Source organism: Terrapene carolina, unplaced genomic scaffold (genome assembly GCF_002925995.2).
Source record: "Terrapene carolina triunguis isolate 2854851 unplaced genomic scaffold, T_m_triunguis-2.0 Scaffold67, whole genome shotgun sequence".
In the NCBI taxonomy this organism is placed as follows: Eukaryota; Metazoa; Chordata; order Testudines; family Emydidae; genus Terrapene; species Terrapene triunguis.
Genome location: NW_020664418.1, coordinates 22,242,587 through 22,261,790, shown reverse-complemented (window position 1 = coordinate 22,261,790; position 19,204 = coordinate 22,242,587). Strand labels below are relative to the sequence as shown.

The following is a 19,204-nucleotide window of genomic DNA, read 5'->3' as shown; positions in this document are numbered from 1 at the left end:
ACTCCCATTTCATAGGAGTTTTGATTAAGGCAGATCTGCAGGATTTGACACCAAGACTGGACCAAAGATGGTCATGGGTTCCCTATTCCATACTAGTCCTGAAGAAACTGTACACGGACGACTCACTGAAAGAGAGATTGCTCTCCCCTTGATGCAAAGACACAAGTCCCATTGTTCACTACATCAAAGCATGTTCGCTTGTTAATCTTTGTAACAGGAAAAGTAGGGATGTATAATTTTTATTTTGCAGTTGGAGAAACTGAGTCAGAGAAGCCTATATCTTCAGAAGCTGTCAATGATTTTGGATGCCTATTTTTTTGCTTCTCAACTTGAGCCTGGATTTCAGAGAAGTTGAGTACCTACATCTCCACTACTGCCTTCAATCAAAGTTGTGGTTATTCAGCCCCAAGGTGTGTCAGACTGGCCACTCAAAAATTGAGGCATCTAGTATTAGTGGGTACCAGCCACTCACCCCTACAGACTATCCTAACAACATATAGTCTATTTAAAAAGATTTTAAAACACAATAAAAAAAATGAATTAATGAGAAACACCTAGAAAAATTAAAAATTTATTTATTGTCATTTTCAAAAATTCCCCCCCCAAATCTGAAAGAGTCCACCCTTTCCATCAAAAGTAAACCCAAATCACTGAAAATCTTCTTCAACTCAACCAGTGCCATTTAAAATACATGATGACTGTGACACTGTGGGTATGTCTACACTACGAAATTAGATCGAATTAATAGAAGCCGGTTTTATAGAAATCGGTTGTATACAGCCGATTTTGTGTGTCCCCACATAAAATGCTCTAAGTGCGCTAGTCGGCGGACCGCGTCCACAGTACCGAGGCTAGAGTCGACTTCCGGAGCATTGCACTATGGGTAGCTATCCCACAGTTCCCGCAGTCTCCGCCGCCCATTGGAATTCTGGGTTGAGATCCCAATGCCCGAATGATGCAAAACAGTGTCGCGGGGGGTTCTGGGTACATGTCGTCAGGCCCCTCCCCCTCCGTCAGAACAACGGCAGACAATAGATTCGCGCCTTTTTACCTGGGTTACCTGTGCAGACAACAAATCACGGCAAGCATGGAGCCCGCACAGCTCAGCTCACCGTCACCATATGTCATCTGGGTGCCGGCAGATGTGGGACTGCATTGCTACACAGCAGCAGCAGCTAACTGCCTTTTGGCGGTAGACGGTGCAGCATGACTGGTAGCCTTCATTGGGGATCTGGGTGCCGGCAGCTGTGGGGCTGGCAGCCGTGGGGCTGCATTGCACCAGCCCCTTGCCTTTTGCCTTTTGGCAGTAGATGGTTTATTACGACTGGTAACCGTCCTCGTCGTACAGCAGTGGCTGTCGATCATGGGCACCTGGGCAGACATGCTCAGTCCTATGGAACTGTCTTGATGATGATGGTTATCAGTCATAGTATGCCATTTTCTGCCAAGCGCCCTGTTGGCTCATCGCACGTTAGCAGAGTCTTCCCTGAGCAGCAGATCGTGCAATAGGCCTGAAGGCTAACTGCCAAGCGCCCAGTATTTGCTGCCAAGCACCCAGAAAATGCCGAGGGCTATCAGTCATGCTGCACCGTCGTCTTAAGATGTAAAAAAATAGATTTGTTCTGTATTCATTTCCTTCCCCCCTCCCTCCGTCAAATCAACGGCCTGCTAAACGCAGGCTTTTGAGTTAAACCTCTGTTGGGGGCCATTCTGTGTGACAGTTGTTTGTGTTTCTCCCTGATGCACAGCCACCTTTCTTGATTTTAATTCTCTGTACCTGTACGCCATGTCGTCACTCGCCCCTCCCTCCCTCCCTCCTTCCCCTGGTCCGTCAGATACTAGTTTCGCGCCTTTTTTCAGACCAGATGCCATAGCTAGCACTGGGATCATGGAGCCCGCTCAGATCACCGCAGCAATTATGAGCACTATGAACACCACGCGCATTGTCCTGGAGTATATGCAGAGCCAGGACATGCCAAAGCAAAACCAGGACCAGCCGAGGAGGAGGCGATTGCAGCGCGGTGACGAGAGTGATGAGGAAATGGACATGGACCTAGACCTCTCACAAGGCACAGGCCCCAGCAATGTGGAAATCATGGTGTTCCTGGGGCAGGTTGATGCCGTGGAACGCCGATTCTGGGCCCGGGAAACAAGCACAGACTGGTGGGACCGCATCGTGCTGCAGGTGTGGGACGATTCCCAGTGGCTGCGGAACTTTCGCATGCGTAAGGGCACTTTCATGGAACTTTGTGACTTGCTTTCCCCTGCCCTGAAGCGCCAGAATACCAAGATGAGAGCAGCCCTCACAGTTGAGAAGCGAGTGGCAATAGCCCTGTGGAAGCTTGCAACGCCAGACAGCTACCGGTCAGTCGGGAATCAATTTGGAGTGGGCAAATCTACTATGGGGGCTGCTGTGATGCAAGTAGCCAGAGCAATCACTGAGGTGCTGCTACAAAAGCTAGTGACTCTGGGAGATGTGCAGGTCATAGTGGATGGCTTTGCTGCAATGGGATTCCCTAACTGTGGTGGGGCGATAGATGGAACCCACATCCCTATCTTGGCACCGGAGCACCAGGGTACCCAGTACATAAACTGCAAGGGGTACTTTTCAATGCTGCTGCAAGCACTTGTGGATCACAAGGGACGTTTCACCAACATCAACGCGGGCTGGCCGGGAAGGGTTCATGATGCTCGTGTCTTCAGGAACACTACTCTGTTTAAAGGGCTGCAGCAAGGGACTTACTTCCCGGACCAGAAAATGACCGTTGGGGATGTTGAAATGCCAATAGTTATTCTTGGAGACCCAGCCTACCCCTTAATGCCATGGCTCATGAAGCCATACACAGGCAGCCTGGACAGGAGTCAGGAGCTGTTTAACTACAGGCTGAGCAAGTGCAGAATGGTGGTAGAATGTGCATTTGGCCGTTTAAAAGGTCGCTGGCGATCGCTACTGACTCGCTCTGACCTCAGCCAAAGAAATCTCCCCATTGTTATTTCTGCTTGCTGTGTGCTCCACAATCTCTGTGAAAGTAAGGGGGAGACCTTTATGGCAGAGTGGGAGGCTGAGGCAAATCGCCTGGCTGCTGATTACGCGCAGCCAGACACCAGGGCGATTAGAAGAACACACCAGGAAGCGCTGTGCATCAGAGAAGCTTTGAAAACCAGTTTCATGACTGGCCAGGCTACAGTGTGAAATTTCTGTTTGTTTCTCCCTTCATGAAAACCAGCCCCCTTTATTGACTCATTCATTCTCTGTAAGCAACCCACCCTCCACATTCCCCCAGCTTTCTTTCAAAGGAAATAAAGTCACGATCGTTTAAAAATCATGTATTCTTTATTAAGTGATTATAAACATAGGGAGAGAACCAAGAAGGTAATCTGGGTGAGGTTTGGGAGGAGGATAGGAGGGAAGTAAAAGGCCACTGAACAAATTCAATATAATGACAGCCTTTTGGTTGGGCTGTCCACTGGGGTGGAGTGGGAGGGTGCATGGAGCCTCCCCACCCCGCGTTCTTACACGTCTGGGTGAGGGGGATATGGAACAGGTGAGGGGGAGGGAGGTTATACAGCGGCTGCAGCGGCACTCTGTCATCCTGCTGCCGTTCCTGAAGCTCCACCAGACGCCGGAGCATGTCCGTTTGCTCACGCAGCAGCCCCAGCATTGCAGCCTGCCACCTCTCATCTCGAGCGTCCCTCAAGACCTCACGTTCACTGGCATCTTTCCTAAATTTAGATACAGTGTCCTTCCACTCATTCAAATGAGCTCTTTCATTGCGGGTGGATTCCATTATTTCTGTGAACATGTCGTCTCGCGTCCTCTTTCTACGCCGCCTTATCTGAGATAGCCTTTGGGACAGAGGAGGGAGGCTTGAAAAATTTGCAGCTGCTGGAGGGAGGGTTGAAAAAAAGGAGAGAAGTTTTTAAAATGATACATTTTACAGAACAATGCTTATACTCTTTCATGGTGAAAAACACTATTCACATTACATAGCACATGTGATTTCAGTACAAGGTCGCATTTTCCATCTTAATATTGAGTGCCTGTGGCTTTGGTGTTAGAGATCACAGACGCAGGTCCGGGAAACAGAATTCAGCTTGCAGGCAGCCATGGTAAGCCATTGTCTTTCGGCTTCTGCGCCCTCCTTTCCCACATACCAAGCAAAGCCTGTTGACTGCTGCGGTTTTCCTGTTAACCTTCAGCAGCAGAACACAAACTAACCACCCCCCATCCAATTCTCTGGGATGATCGCTTTATCCCTCCCCCCACCACGTGGCAGGTATCAGGGAAGATCCCTGCAGAAACCAAACTGACCCCCCCGCCCCCCCTCCCGCCATGAATTCCCTGGGATGATCAATGTACCCCTCCCCCGACCGCGTGGCTGGTAACAGGGAAGATCCCTGCTAGCCAAATGCGAAAAGCTCAGGGCCAATCCCCCCCCCGTGCTTGGCTAACTGCAGGGAAGGATTTCTTTTCAGCCACAGGCAAACAGCCCAGTAGGAACGGCCACCTCTGTCCCCTTAATTAAGTTCCCGTATTTCAACCAGGTTACTATGAGCGATATCACTCTCCTGAGGATTACACAGCAAGATAAAGAACGGATGTTGCTTGAATGCCAGCAAACACCGGGACCGTACGCTGCCAGGCTTTGTCAGGCAATGATACCAGATTACTTGCTGCAAGTATGGCGTGGTCAAGTGTCCTACCATGGAGGACGGAATAAGGCTGCACTGCCCAGAAACCTTGTGGCAAGGCTTTTGGAGTACCTCCAGGAGAGCTTCATGGAGATGTCCCTGGAGGATTTCCGCTCCATCCCCAGACACGTTAACAGACTTTTCCAGTAGCTGTACTGGCCGCAAAGGCATCCCAAGTCCTCAGGGCAAATTAATCATTAAAAAACGCTTGCTTTTAAACCATGTTTTATATTTTAAAAGGTAAACTCACCTGAGGTCCCTTCCATGGGGTCATGGTCTTGGCTACTGGCTTGGGAGGCTTGGGAGGGTACTTCAATCAGGCTGAGAAAAAGATCCTGGCTGTTGGGGAGAACGGAGTGCTGGGTGCTCTCTGCAAGCTCGTCCTCCTCCTCCTCCTCCTCTTCCCCATCCGCAGAATCCTCAGGTGTAGCTGATGAGACTATCCCCGACCCGGAATCCACGGTCACAGGTGGGGTAGGGGTGGCGGCCCCGCCTAGAATTGCATGCAGCTCGGTGTAGAAGCGGCATGTCCGGGGCTCTGACCCGGAGCGACCGTTTGCCTCCTTTGTTTTTTGATAGGCTTGTCTGAGCTCCTTGACTTTCACGCGGCACTGATCTGAGTCCCTATTGTGGCCTCTCTCCATCATGCCCTTGGAGATTTTTTCAAAAGTTTTGGCATTTCGTCTTTTCAAACGAAGTTCTGCTAGCACTGAATCCTCTCCCCACATAGCGGTCAGATCCAGTACCTCCCGTGCGGTCCATGCTGGTGCTCTTTTTCGATTATCAGCCTGCATGGTTACCTGTGCTCTCCACGCTGGGCAAGCAGGAAATGAAATTCAAATTTTCCTGGGGCTTTTCCTGTCTACCTGGCCAGTGCATGCGAGTTCAGATTGCTGTCCAGAGCGGTCACAATGGTGAATACTAAGTAAAGGGGCATCACCCCTATAACTAGTATCATTAAGAGCCAAAGTTCTTCCAAATTATGATGGTCTCACATTGAAGGCACATCAGAAGTGGTATAGGACCCAATCATGCAAACACTACTGGGTGCACTGCTAAATACTATAACTAGTTCCAATGAAGTCAACAGGACTACTCACAGTATTAAGCACTACACCTAGTAGTAAACGTTGACAGGATTGGCCCATAGGTTCACAAATTTAGCAAGATACTTAAGCACACCCTACTGAAGTCAATGGGACTCAAACAGATGCTTATGCACTTAGCTAAGGATGGGACTGCTTAAAGCTAAGCATATTAAGTGGTTTGCTGAATCAGTCTTAGATCGCAGCTGTGTATTAGTTGTTAGGCAGAACAGAATTAAGCACTGAGGTGAACTGGCTGCAGTTAGTACCCTCTGATCTATATGACTTGACCTGCAAGGCAAGAGTCCCAAGATAATTTGACTGTGATGAAAATTCTTACCAAGGGCAATGAGCTCTACAGCAATTTTGTTGCTCTACTTGACTTCAGTTCTGTATTCAAAGTAGCAATAGTTTAGCTCAACATCCAAATAGATAGAAGAATAAATGAAAAAGGACTGGAGAGGCATGTAGTTAATGGTAAGTCCAGTATGTCTATATACAAAAAGATGTTCAACTGCTTGTATTAAGAATTACTACCAATTTGGGAAAATAAAGTTATACCTGTCTGAAAATTCTTTACCATCTATAATTACATCATCTATGGTTACCATAAATGAAAGAAGTCAGCAAAAAGACATTTGCCACCATGTTTCAATTTGTTTAATTTGTGCATTTGCCAGCACTTTGTACAGTCCATTTCTTTCTCACAGACGGGACTTTAATAAACAAGCCGGATAACAGAAGGGGTTTTGTCCATTTCTTTTTTTTTTTTAAAGATTCAGGACATTCTAAAGCGTGCCCTGTCCAAAACTAGAATTTTTTTAAGTTAATATTCTAATTCACTGTTTTCCTTTAAGATGTCCAACTTTTCATAATAAATGCACCAGAATTATTTGCCCACTTATTGAAAAGGCTATGAAGAGACATGGAATGAATATGGTATAGCGCTGATGGACAATACCCTGGATACTGATGCTTTCTATTGAAGTGATTTGACAGACCCCTAAGGTCAGACTTAATTGAGCTTGCTTTGATAATCTGGTTCCACAGAATACTAAACACATTCTCTTCACTTATCAAGATGCATTTGTTGTACAATAGGATTCCAAACTATGTGATTCATACTATACTATATTGTATAACCACATTACATTATTTTATTGCAAACTGCTTGAAGAAATTAACTCATCTTAATTATACTGACATCACAGGTCCTTTACACAGTGGAACTGAGGAGTACTAACAAACCTAGCTGCAGTGAGAAACAATCCTGGGGCTCCGTGTCAAAGGAGGCACAGTTAGCTGTTGTACCACTGCACCATGCTGCAGCAATTTCTGAAGTCTAAGTCAGAGAACTATGTATGCACTCTGAATGAATAAACAGCACTCCTAGGTAAGCATTTGCTGAAGTGCTGGCAGGTTCCCTGGCAAAACTGACCTGATTGATAACTTTACAGATTCCAGCCAAACCAACCTCAAGAAAGTGTGGTTGTTAAGGTCAAGGAGGAAGCAATACTCCCTTAACTTTTGGGGCACAAAATTAAAAGGGTTGATAGAATCATAGGACTGGAAGGAACCTCGAAAGGTCATCTAGTCCAGTCCCCTGCACTCATGGCAGGACTAAGTATTATCTAAACCATTCTTGACAGGTGTTTATCTAACCTGCTCTTAAAAATCTCCAATAATGTGTAGTGTGCTGTCTCTCCAAAAAAAGCTGCTAATCTTATAGATTCATAGATTCTTAGGCCAGAAGGGACCAATACGATCATCTAGCCTGACCTCCTGTACAGCACAGGCCTTAGACCAGGGATAGGCAACCTATGGCATGCATGCCGAAGGCGGCACGCGAGCTGATTTTCAGTGGCACTCACTGCCCGGGTCCTGGCCACCGGTCCAGGTGGCTCTGCATTTTAATTTAATTTTAAATTAAGCTTCTTAAACATTTTAAAAACCTTATTTACTTTACATACAACAATAGTTTAGTTATATATTATAGACGTATAGAAAGACCTTCTAAAAACATTAAAATGTATTACTGGCACGCAAAACCTTAAATTAGAGTGAATAAATAAAGACTCGGCTCACCACTTCTGAAAGATTGCCGACCCCTGCCTTAGACCGTCCCCAACATAAACATTCTTGGGGCTCTTCTCTGAACCTTCTCCAATTTATCAACATTCTTCTTAAACTGTGGTCACCAGAACTGGACACCCTATTCCAGCAACTTTCACACCAGTGCCAAATACAGAGGTAAAATAACCTCTCTACTCCTACTCAAGATACCCCAGTTTATGGAACCCAGGATCACATTAGTTCTTTTGGCCACAGCATCACACTGAGCTCATGTTCAGCTGATTATCCACCTTGACACCCAAATCTTTGTCAGAGTCACTACTTCCCAGGATAGAGTCCCCCATCCTGTAAGTATAGCCTACTTTCTATATTCCTAGATGGATACATTTAGGCATATTAAAACGCATATTGTCTGCTTGCACCCAATTAACAAAGCAATCCAAATCGTTCTGAATCAGTGACACAGGGGTGAAGTAGGAGGGAAGAACCTAAATAATGGACTAAAGGTATGGTTACATATAAAGAAAAGAAAGCAACTATGTCAAAAACTGGACAAGAGGGCTATAACTCTACAAAGAAACTCAGAAACACAAAACCTAGAGCATATTGAGCAAAATGGCAGTGTTAAGAAATGTTTGATCATAAACCACTCTCTCAGTAATGGTTCTAGGGCCAGACAATACATAGATAAACAGCTAGACTCTACTGTGAACTTCTATTTTTAGGACTGACCAATGAGTTACAGAATGGAAGAGATTTGAAGGGGAGGGGCGGGGGGAGGGAAAAATTTACCAACTGTTCTGTTAAAGCTAGAGGAGTCAGAACCAAAACCTTGGTCTAAACTCCTTTGAATTCCAGGAGGCTCTGAGTTTGGAGACATTTCTGGGACAGACCAATTTTTTCCCCGACCCTCCAATTTTCTTCCAGGTCAGGAAAAACTCCTTTCTAGTTCCAATTTAGATTTAGCTTAAATCTCACAAAAACCACCAGCAGCAACATTTCTCATGAGATTTTGCCCATTCTAAGGCAGCATATGAATTTTATTCAAAAGAATTACCAGCTGAGAATGAACAACATTTCTCAAAGTAGCTCTGCTTGGTGGCACACAAGTTCCACTGGTCATGTAATGCCAAGTGCCTTCAGCACCCTCATCTTCCATTATCCTGAGGGGAAGATGCTCAGCACCTTGCCAAATAAATTCGCTTTCATGCATAACAACATGCCTTAAATTTTGTAAGCAGAAGCGTAAGATCAGCCTGATGCAGTGCCATGTGCAGGCACCCCTTTTTCCCCCCAGTTATTGAACATTATGATATGCTTCATCTTCACTGTGGGTGACTAGATGTCCTGATATTTGGGGCTTTGACTTATATAGGTGCCTATTACCCCCGTCCCGGTTTTTCACACTTGCTATCTGGTCACCCTCTCTTCATTCCAAAACTGGATTTCAGCTGTACACCAAAAATGTTTTCCGTGTGGAATACACAACACTTTTGGCACTCATTTCCTCCTACTCTAGAAATTTTGTGTGAACCATTAAGATATGTTACTTCAGCCTCTGTGTAATAACTGGCATGTATGTGAAAAGACCTGTATTAAATCTTCATTAAACTACAGCAATAAAGAGGATGACAATTAGTTTAATAGCACCAACTTGTATGAGTTTTACCAGACAAAGGGGGAAATATTTCATGGCAGCTTAAATCCAAAGCAATTTCTTCTTAAGGAAAGAGCTCAACATTTGTAATTGCCATCTTAAAACTTTGTGCTATTCAGTCCCTGTATGTAAAACTTCTTTGTTCAGTTACTTGTATTCAGGACATGAACAGCTTTCTTCCTGCTAGGGTGCACGCAATTCAACATCAATTCATCCTTTGATTTCTGAAAGAAGGGTTTGGAGAAACTCAGGATAACAGAGTTGCTTAATTTGTATGCTAATATATGATGATTTCATTGAAAGTACTGTGCTTGGAGATCCCAGGTGCTAAATAAAACAAAGCATCTAAACTTTCATTGTGCAAAATTAGCACGTATTCTTCATTTTCTTCAAAACAACAAAAACACATCAGATAAATGCAAACATATTAGATATGTGAAAAGAAGGGCACTGGTTTCTCATTTTGCAACTGTGCTGGAATGATTAATTAGCTAATGTCTGTATAGTGTTATGAAGAACCTCTATTATTACTGTATCATCATCACTTATTAAGGGTCAGATGCTTCCATCCATAATGTAGCAAAGGGGGAAGAAGTCTATAGTAAGTGAATGCTCAATGGCACAGTATATTTACACAATACATTTGCAACTTATCAAGAATAGACTTACTTACCCGGAAGCACCATGGAAAGAGTGAACCCGCACCAAGTTATGATCTCTGCTCCCCCACCCCAAAAACTGACAGTAATAAGTAAAGGAGAGAATTAATCACTACTTCTGTTGCAAAAGGCAACAGTGAGTTACTGCATGCAAACCTCTTTGAGGAGTCCTGTTCATGCAGCTGATGGTGGAAAGCCAGTGGCAAGTTGGCAAGACAGATACTAAGTGGGGGGTGGGGGGGAAGGGTTGGTATGTGGTGCTGAGCAGAAGCACATTAGGCCTATAATAGATGAAATTCCCTATCACTTTATGTCTTCAACAGAGTAGCCTGTGATTTTTCAGACCATACCCATCATTTTTGGCAGCAACTGGCCTGGCCCAATGACAGCACAGAATGGGGCAACTCAGCTTCTGAGCTTCTGCTAGTATGCACTTTTACCACATAAGCACTTGCTTCACATGTGGTTATCCCTGGAAAAGCGGCATACGGTCCTAAAGTGTAGCATGTGGTTTGGAAAACAGAGAGAGACAAGGTGGGTGAGGTAATATCTTGTATTGGACCAACTTCAGTTGGTGAGAAAGACAAGCTATTGAGCCACTAGAGTTCTTCCTCAGGAAAACAATCATTGTGACCTAAAGAGATGCAAAGTGACATGACTGTATTTCATTTTAACTGTCAACTTATATTTATAAATATAAGCTAATTCAGATAAATAAATGTGCTTCATTCCTTTGCTCTTAAAGGAATAAAGCCAGACTCTTATCTTAGTTACACCAGAGTAAGTCCAGAGTAACTAGTGAAATTAATAGTTACTTTAGATTTACACTAATGTGAAATCAGAATCTGGCTCACAGTAGCCAAAAAGGTGCATGATTTCATTAAGGTCTCAACATAGTTGTTTCCTTTATCCCTTTATATTTCTGTAAGGGGCATTTTAAACACAGTTATGGTAATATATACTGTATGTAATAAGCTAAGAAAGGCATGCAGTGAATAGGAAAGTCGAGTTTTCAATATAGTTATATGCAACAATAATGAACAGTAGAAACAAAAAGCAATTTAAAATATTCTGATACTTATTTTGTCCATTAGGATGCATGCTGGCAATGTGGTAAGTTATATTTTATCCACAGTTAAGATACCAACTATACCATTTGACTTGATACTCATTCCAAATTGTAAATTAGCGTAACTTTAACAGTAGTGAAACGCTGATCAAATGATTAAGTTAAATTCAGATTATGATACTTGGCTATTTAAAATTACAACACAGGTGGGCACACTAATCAGAATGCTCAGCTCCCTTCCAGCCCCTTCACTCCCTGATAAACAAGCTATTTTGATAATGTCCTGTCAGGTATCAAACTGTCATGACTTCATCATAGCACCTTACACCTTTACTTTCTCCTAACCATAAAAGTTATGTTTTTTAGGTTTTTTTCCTTATAAAATACATGAAGGTTCTTAAAGACACTGGTGACATAACAGCAGCAATATGCACCTAAGATATTGCAATAATCCAATTTTCCCCTCTTGCATGTGGTCTCAGTTTTCTGGGAATAGACAAATTCAAAGCAGCCCAATTCTACTGTTAATCTATAAAAGTTAAGAGTTTAAAAAAACCCTTAGGGATTCACATTACACTTACTTTGGTGTAGAGTGTGGCCTTTAGCTAAAGTTTACAGCAAGAGCTGCCCCAATGCTGGCCCTCAAAAAACCAACACTCCCCCAAGCTCCTTAGTGCACATGGCCCTTGAGATGAGGCAGCCTACTCTCCGGTGCACCCACCAGGCTGGTAGAGAGAAAGGTTGGCCCTACCTCTTCCCTGCCTCTTTTGGGGAAGTTTGTGTCACCCTCTCTCCCCTGCCACACCAGCTGCATGGTAGGCTGAATATTCAGGGTACAGCTCCCCAGTGGCCTCTGAAATACAAATAGTAATGTACTAAAAATGGCCCTTCATATGAATACATAGTTGAACTGAAAATGTAATTTAAAAAATTTGACAAAGACTGCTTAGCACTTCTCAGCACCCAGCTACTGCACGGATGATGCTGTAGAACTGAAATTGGATATAATAATTGGGGAAGAAGGAGTAGGTGAGAAATGACAGATAATAGCTATCAAGTGAGCTAAAAAAATAAAAACTAAACAAGAAACACCCACACACATATATTACCAAACAGTAAGTAAACATATCCAGACTCTGCATCTTGTGTGTGAGAAATTAAATTGTAAAAATTCAAATGCATGTAATTCTCTCCTATCAGTTTTAAGTAGATCTGAATACATAATCAGTTGTTTTATAGCTTGTTAGGATTACCATGAGATGGCTCTTGAAATCCCTTCAAAAAAATATTCCAATTTGCCTCTAATCCAAATTACTTTAGGTCACTGCAGATTTTAAGCAGCTAACCACAGATATTTCAGTTGCATCATTTCAGCTTGGAACCATAATGACAGGAGTTATCTATTCTTGTTTTTTTCTCCCCTCTCTGTTCTCTTCCAACCAGAGCCTAAAAGCATCACTAATCTCTGGAGAAGGAACTCCATTCCCAGTCTGGGGACCAAACATTTTACAGATCAGCACAGGAAGGTTAAAGCATGAGTAGCCTATAAAAATAAAATGTTCTCACTTCATTAATGAAGGGCCTAATCCTAAAAATCCTTCCTTACTCTCATTGGTAGTCCCACTTTACCCATATGAACAATTCATTTGAAGGCAACAGAACTGCTCAAAGGAATATGGATTAGCCACTCAGCCAGTATCAGGCCCAAAGATTTTTAATCCTAAAACGTTTGCTCACATCTTGAGAAAGATTTCCCCTCCATCCAGACACACAGGTCTGACAGGTTTTTGCAAGAAAATAAAACAGCTACTGCTTTGCCCACAGAATGACTGAATATCAATAGCGATAGACCTGCAAATAAAACGCTGGCAACAATTCACTAAATTATACCCCCTTGTAAATCCTGTGCAATGCTGAAATAGGCTTGGCTGTCTTATCACTATTGTGCAGGTCTGCAAATGTGCATCAGATTTGATTGTATTGCATGACAAATGAAAAAGCTATCTCAGGCTGCCGGGCAGCCTGAGAGACTATAGCAGTGTGCATACAGCATAACCTGTACCTATATCCTTCCAAAATTGTCATTTCCTAGAAGCTATCTGGTTTGTTCAGGACAAACATGGTAAAACACAAAAGTTATTTTTCTTCTTTCATTCAAATTTAGCCAAACTTAGGTCTTTTCTCAAAATTCAGTGTCCCTGAAATCCTGCCATCACCCAGGGCAATGGGTTATATGACCCAATAAAGATACTATCCAGCACCAATAATTTTACAATTCTGAGGAATGCTTAACACAAGCCAGAAACTAAGACGAGAAGTATAAGGCAACCATTAAAAAGTGGCAGGAATTAAATAAATTGAAAGTCTACCCACAGAAACAGAGAATCAGCGTTAGCTAGGACTGTAAGATATTTGCAACACGTCAACCCAAGAAAGGCAATTTCAGGTTTTAGAACAAAATAATGAGTGTTTTAGCAAAAGCAACAAGGGTATGACAAAGGATATGCAAAAATCTTAATGGTCCCATGTGAATACATGGGGGGGGGAAATGTAAACAGATGGAACTAGTGATCTGTAAGATAAACAGAGTCAAAAGAGAAGAAACACAAACACCAACAAGTGGTGTAGGCACCTAAATAACTCCTACAACTAACAGAGAATATGGACACACACTTGAAGGCAAGAAAGTAATAATATTTTCAGTACTTTATTCAAGAGTCGAAGGCTAGGTCAGACTAGATTATCATAATGGTCCCTTCTTGCCTTAGAATCTATGACTCTATGAAAGGCAGTTCAGAAAAAAAGGAAGTCTTCCCTTAACCAAATCCTCTTTGAAAGGTCCTCTTTACACAAACCACTCAGAAGAACAGAAAGCAACAGATTTTAAAAAGCCTGTAGCTCTCATCCACTTTCCACATGAAAGATATTTAAGAAGTTTCTATTCAGAGGCAATAAAAACAAATCTCGTGTTTTTAGGATAAAAGTGAGAAGGGGGGAACTAACATGACAGGTTTCCATAAACCTGCTTTTATTTTGCATGGCTTGTTCCCTTTAGAAGTGTGGAGATGACTCAGTGTTAACAATACTGGGCCCAATTCAGATTTCACTCTTACACTGGTGAAGCCCAATTGACTTCAGTGATTATGAATCCCAATTTACACAGGTAAGAGAGAGAAGAATCATGCAGCATTATCAAGTAATCTGCACTTCAAATCAGTAATCGGGGCAAAATCTTGTCCTTTCTGAGGGTATGCTGATGGCTGCCAGGGAGCCTCTGCCCTTCCCAATACACCCATGCAGCATCTGAGGTGGATATCCTGCAAACAAATGATGCAGGCTAGGGACTACTAATTTGTTTGATGGCATGTCTCCACTGGATGAGGGGGCACTACTAGATGCATAAAAGTAGTTAGGCATTTTGACACTAAGCATCAAACACCTAGAAAATCACTTTCCCCTCACGCCGGGCCTCAGAACCCAGTCTCCAGGCCAAGCGTCTACAATGCTGTTTTTAGTCCCATAGTGTGAACCCTGCAAACCGGAATCAGTTGATCCAGTCTCAGACTCACTGCTGCATTGTTGATTTTTGCTGCATAGACGTACCCTTTGACCGTGATTCACACAAGTTCAGCATGATAGAGCTGAGTGAGTTTAGACACATACAGGGTTCAGTAGAATTTTGTGCCTTGCAGTAGTTCTGAAACTGGCACATAGGCATCTAAAACAGGGACTTAGGCACCTCACTCCTTTTGTGCATCCAGGCCTTTGAGTCTAGTTTTGAATAAGGAAGCTGATGGTGGAGCTATGGCGCACAGGACTCGGTGAGAAGCTGTCAAATTTTTCCATAGCAGTCTCTATTACAGCAGCCATGTCTGACAGGTAGGTATTTTTTATTAATTAGTTTCCCCCATGTCACCACACACCTCCCAACCAAGCTCAAAGCCAGCCTCATCCAGCCATGACCTTAACACAACTGTTTTGCAACAATGGTAGCACTTATTTTACAAAGGCACTCCTCTCTATCCTGCGACAGAGAAGTATGACACGTTTTGAGTCAGGCTGCATCTGGCCCCGTGCTGGTCTGTAGGAGTACGTTGAAGAGAACAAGGAGTCTGACAGCTAAGAGGCACACTCTCAGCCCTTTTCTTCAGGGAATTCAAGGATGGCTTGAGGGTGGGGCTGACAGTGGCATCAGATGAGTAAGTGGGTCAGGGAAGAACCATTATTCCTTGCCTCATGCTGCACAATGTCAAAGCTTGTAGCAACAGCTGCTCTGACCTGTGATCCAAGAGAACCACAGGAACGGTCTGCCTCAAGAATTACACCACTGTCCCTGAGAATTAAATTTGAGCCAATAGAATAGCATCAGGCACAAAAGAGGGCAAACAGGCAGTGTGGGTAGAAACTGGGTGTAGCCAACAGCAGGCTTCCTTATGCAGTTTTGGCAAGTCTTGTGGTATTATCAAAGTCTCACACTATCCGCTGGGTTGGTTTTTAAATCCACAGCTCCCGGAGTGTCATGATTACACGAGAATCTCACCTTTCATTAAAAAGGGAAATTGCTAGCTCTCATGATGCAGAGAAAAGCTTAAAAACAGAGGAACCCTAATGGGTCATAAACCAGAAAACAAGTGGAAGGAACCCAACATTATTTTTAGAACTCTCATGTTTTTTTAATGTTTTAGATCGGCAACACTGAAGCCCGTCCTTTGGTGCACAGCAGCTATTTTGTTGGAAAGTATTTAATTCCAGTCCAATTACAGGAGTACCTGGAGAGACATACCTGAAGCAGCTGGTGGTGAGCAGCATGAGGAACAGAGTAGCCATTTGCTCAGGTGCAGCTCTTTGCCTTGCACACATGCACACAAACACACCACACACAAACACCTCTCCCATATTTTTGACTAGTGGCCTTAGGAAACCACGCACTTGTGTTTATTTCTATTTCATCTGATAACTGCATATCAGGATGGTTATTAAAATTTCTGAGCATTTCCCCCAGTATTGTCCTGAAGGCTTTTCCCAAGAGGCAGGAGCTAATTATTGGTAGAGATACTTATTTGATACAGTTTCTACATAACCTAGAGAAGAGTATTTAGTTCAGTTATAGTATTTACTCATTGGGTGTGGTTACTGTACACTCTTTCCTGTCCTTTATTCAGAAAATCAAAGGAAAGTTTGGATTGTGTTGTTTTAAATCAGTAGGAGTTGGAAATATTCTAACAAGATATGACAGATTGCAGCAAAACCAACCCTTGAGAGGTTTTATTTCCCTTTGCCAAACTTTTAAAGAGACAAAGTAAATATCTGTGCCATCCATAAAAGTTTAATTAGCTAAATTAATGTATTGCTACTGTTTAGTGGTGTTAATTTTTTTGCCCGTAAATGAATGAATTTTACCAGCACCAAAACACCTTCCAGGTGAAACAGCAAAATGTGATCAGCAGTGCATTAATGCCTCCACTTCATTATATCTATGAACATGATGCACGCTTGATTATAATCAAATCAGTAATCTAGCCTCTTGCTTCTCACTGCAAAATGAGATAAATTAACTACTAGCTACAACCATGGATGGAATATTAATGTATACAATGCCCTGAGGATACCCCTCTATGTAGTACAAGATGCCTTATGAAAAAGTTCTAGTTCCAAGCTTTGAGATTATGATGCAAAACTGAGCAATTCCAAACAGGGTGAATTCAGTGAGACACCCTACACTAAAACTGAACATATTTCCAGATAGTACATTTGGTAGACACCATTGAGATGTATGTAATCTTTACCCCAGGCTGCTCTACAGCCAAACACAAACAAACAAACAAAGATTAGTGACTGGATCTGTGTAATCTGCTGGCCACGCTTCCAGACCTCCTTTCATACTGGGAACTTGTGGAGATGGTGCACAAGGACAGTTCCTGGACATTCCAGGAGTGAAGATCACCTGCACATCTGCTCTCCTCTTCCTGGAACCCCCATGCAGTGGCACTATTCTGGTTCACGGCCTTCCAGGATCATATAAGATAGAGAGAGCATGGCAATGGGACATAGGGGGCTGTACCATAAAATATTTATATTCTTGGGGCATTACAAATAAAAAATGTCTACATGCTTTGAAACTGCAATATGTTGCAAGTTATAACATACTCTACGGTCCTGGTTTAATAGCAAAAGAAGTGACATTAAGCTTGAAAAGGGAAACTGCAGCTTTCATCAGCTCTTCACAGCCTGAAGAAAACTGAGCACAGCATGTGCCCTGACTAAAACCATAGGGCACTGAGGTCTTATAAAAATCAGGATTGTGTGACATTCCTGGGTTGCTTTTTGGCAGTCCACAGCATCCGCGCACAGAATGAGCAACCAAAGACTTTTGGTCATTTGATTACAAACCAACTGAATTCTGAGCGTTGCATCAATGTAGAGTAGCTCATGTAGCACTTGAAACACAGCCTACTACAGTACTTGCCAAACAGAATAGGAGAAAAATACAAGGGGAAAAAATGACATTTTCAAATTTCTAAGAAGATATCACTATTAACAAGATCTCTGTCTTAGGCATTTCTATGTTTCCCATCACCCTGGAATCTGAGCACTGCAGTGGAGTGCAAATAAAATAAATGTAAAGCTTTAACTACAAAGGAATTGGTGGTGTCCTTTTAAAAACAGCATAAAGATTTGGCTAAATCAGACAGGGAATTTCACACAAGAGACTCAAGTTTTGATTCATCTTCTACTCTTGCATTTTAATGATTTAAGCATCCTGCATTACAAGGTTTTCACTTACTGCATGGGAAGTCTTGGAGAGCTCCTCTCTGGAACCAGAAATTCCAGCTCCAGTATAATCTGATAGGAAGCAACTGAACAGACGAGACCCCTGGCAAAGAAAAAAAAATTAAGGTGTAAACACCAGCTCTTGCATCTATTACACTGAGGAATATTCTCCTAAGAGAAATGTTAGAAGTCTCATCATTTGACTGTTAAAACTAGACTACAATGAATAAACCTCTAATATATCAGAGTACACTGTAAGGTGTTACACCTGCAAACATACTAGCTAAGTATGTTGCATCCTCCTCTAGTAGCTTGTTTGCACAGAGAATAAGACCCCGTTACTGCTTCTAACTTCATATTTCAAGTAGCTGAGGGCTTTTATGATGAAGGTCCTAGTCCTATCCTTGCTGACAACATGTTAGGGTTTGAGGGCTCATTATACAAAAAGACCAACTAGAAAATGTAATAGTACTTTTTCATTTTTAACTATTAGAATTCTGTGAAGATCAAGCATTTGTCTCTCATTCACCCTTAATTCTACACCCACTACTACAGTACCTAAACGCCAGGCACACAGAAAATCCAAATCCACAAACTGGTCAACAAATGGAATAAAAGAAGACAGCACTCTTCAATAACCACAACCAAACTCAGGGAGAGACCCAAGGTCACTCCTTGCCAAGCCACTGGGGTAGCCTTAGCTATTTTATTTAAATAAAGAATTGAAAAAAAATTGGGCCTATAATATATAAAATGCATATAATGTTGGTTGTATGAACACTGTCACAGTCCATTTGAGATAAAATGTATGGCATTAAGAATATGGTAATTGCAGGATGTTTCAAACATTCAGCTCTCTGTGAAAAGCTGAGTGTCTGAAGATGAGGATTTATAAATTGCAAATAAAAGAACTCGTCCCTAGTGATATCAAGCAAATGAGCAGCATGTTGACAGATATTAAATCCTACTGCCTAAATAATCCCCTTAAACCTGTATCAGTGAAACTCAACAGTGAATTTACAAATTTATCCATCCCTCATGTTCAATATAAAATAATTTAACTAAAAAAACAAAGGGTGGGGAACAGGGTGGCCAATAGGTTTCCATCCAAGGGGTCTGCGGACCACAGGTTAAAAACCACCGTTCTATGTAGATCAAAAAGCAAAATTAAAAGAAATAGTTGATATTGCGTCTTTCA

The 19,204-nt window shown here is 42.6% G+C and overlaps 1 protein-coding gene across 1 annotated transcript in view; it reads right to left on the bottom strand.

Annotated features, from left to right (window-relative positions):
- Positions 1 to 19,204, bottom strand: part of APBA2 (amyloid beta precursor protein binding family A member 2) — a 212,030-nt gene that overhangs the window by 177,045 nt on the left and 15,781 nt on the right. Inside the window, exon 2 of the mRNA XM_024193111.2 lies at positions 18,020 to 18,109. The gene's annotated coding sequence lies outside the window, so the exon portion shown is untranslated. The remainder of the gene's footprint in view (positions 1 to 18,019; positions 18,110 to 19,204) is intronic.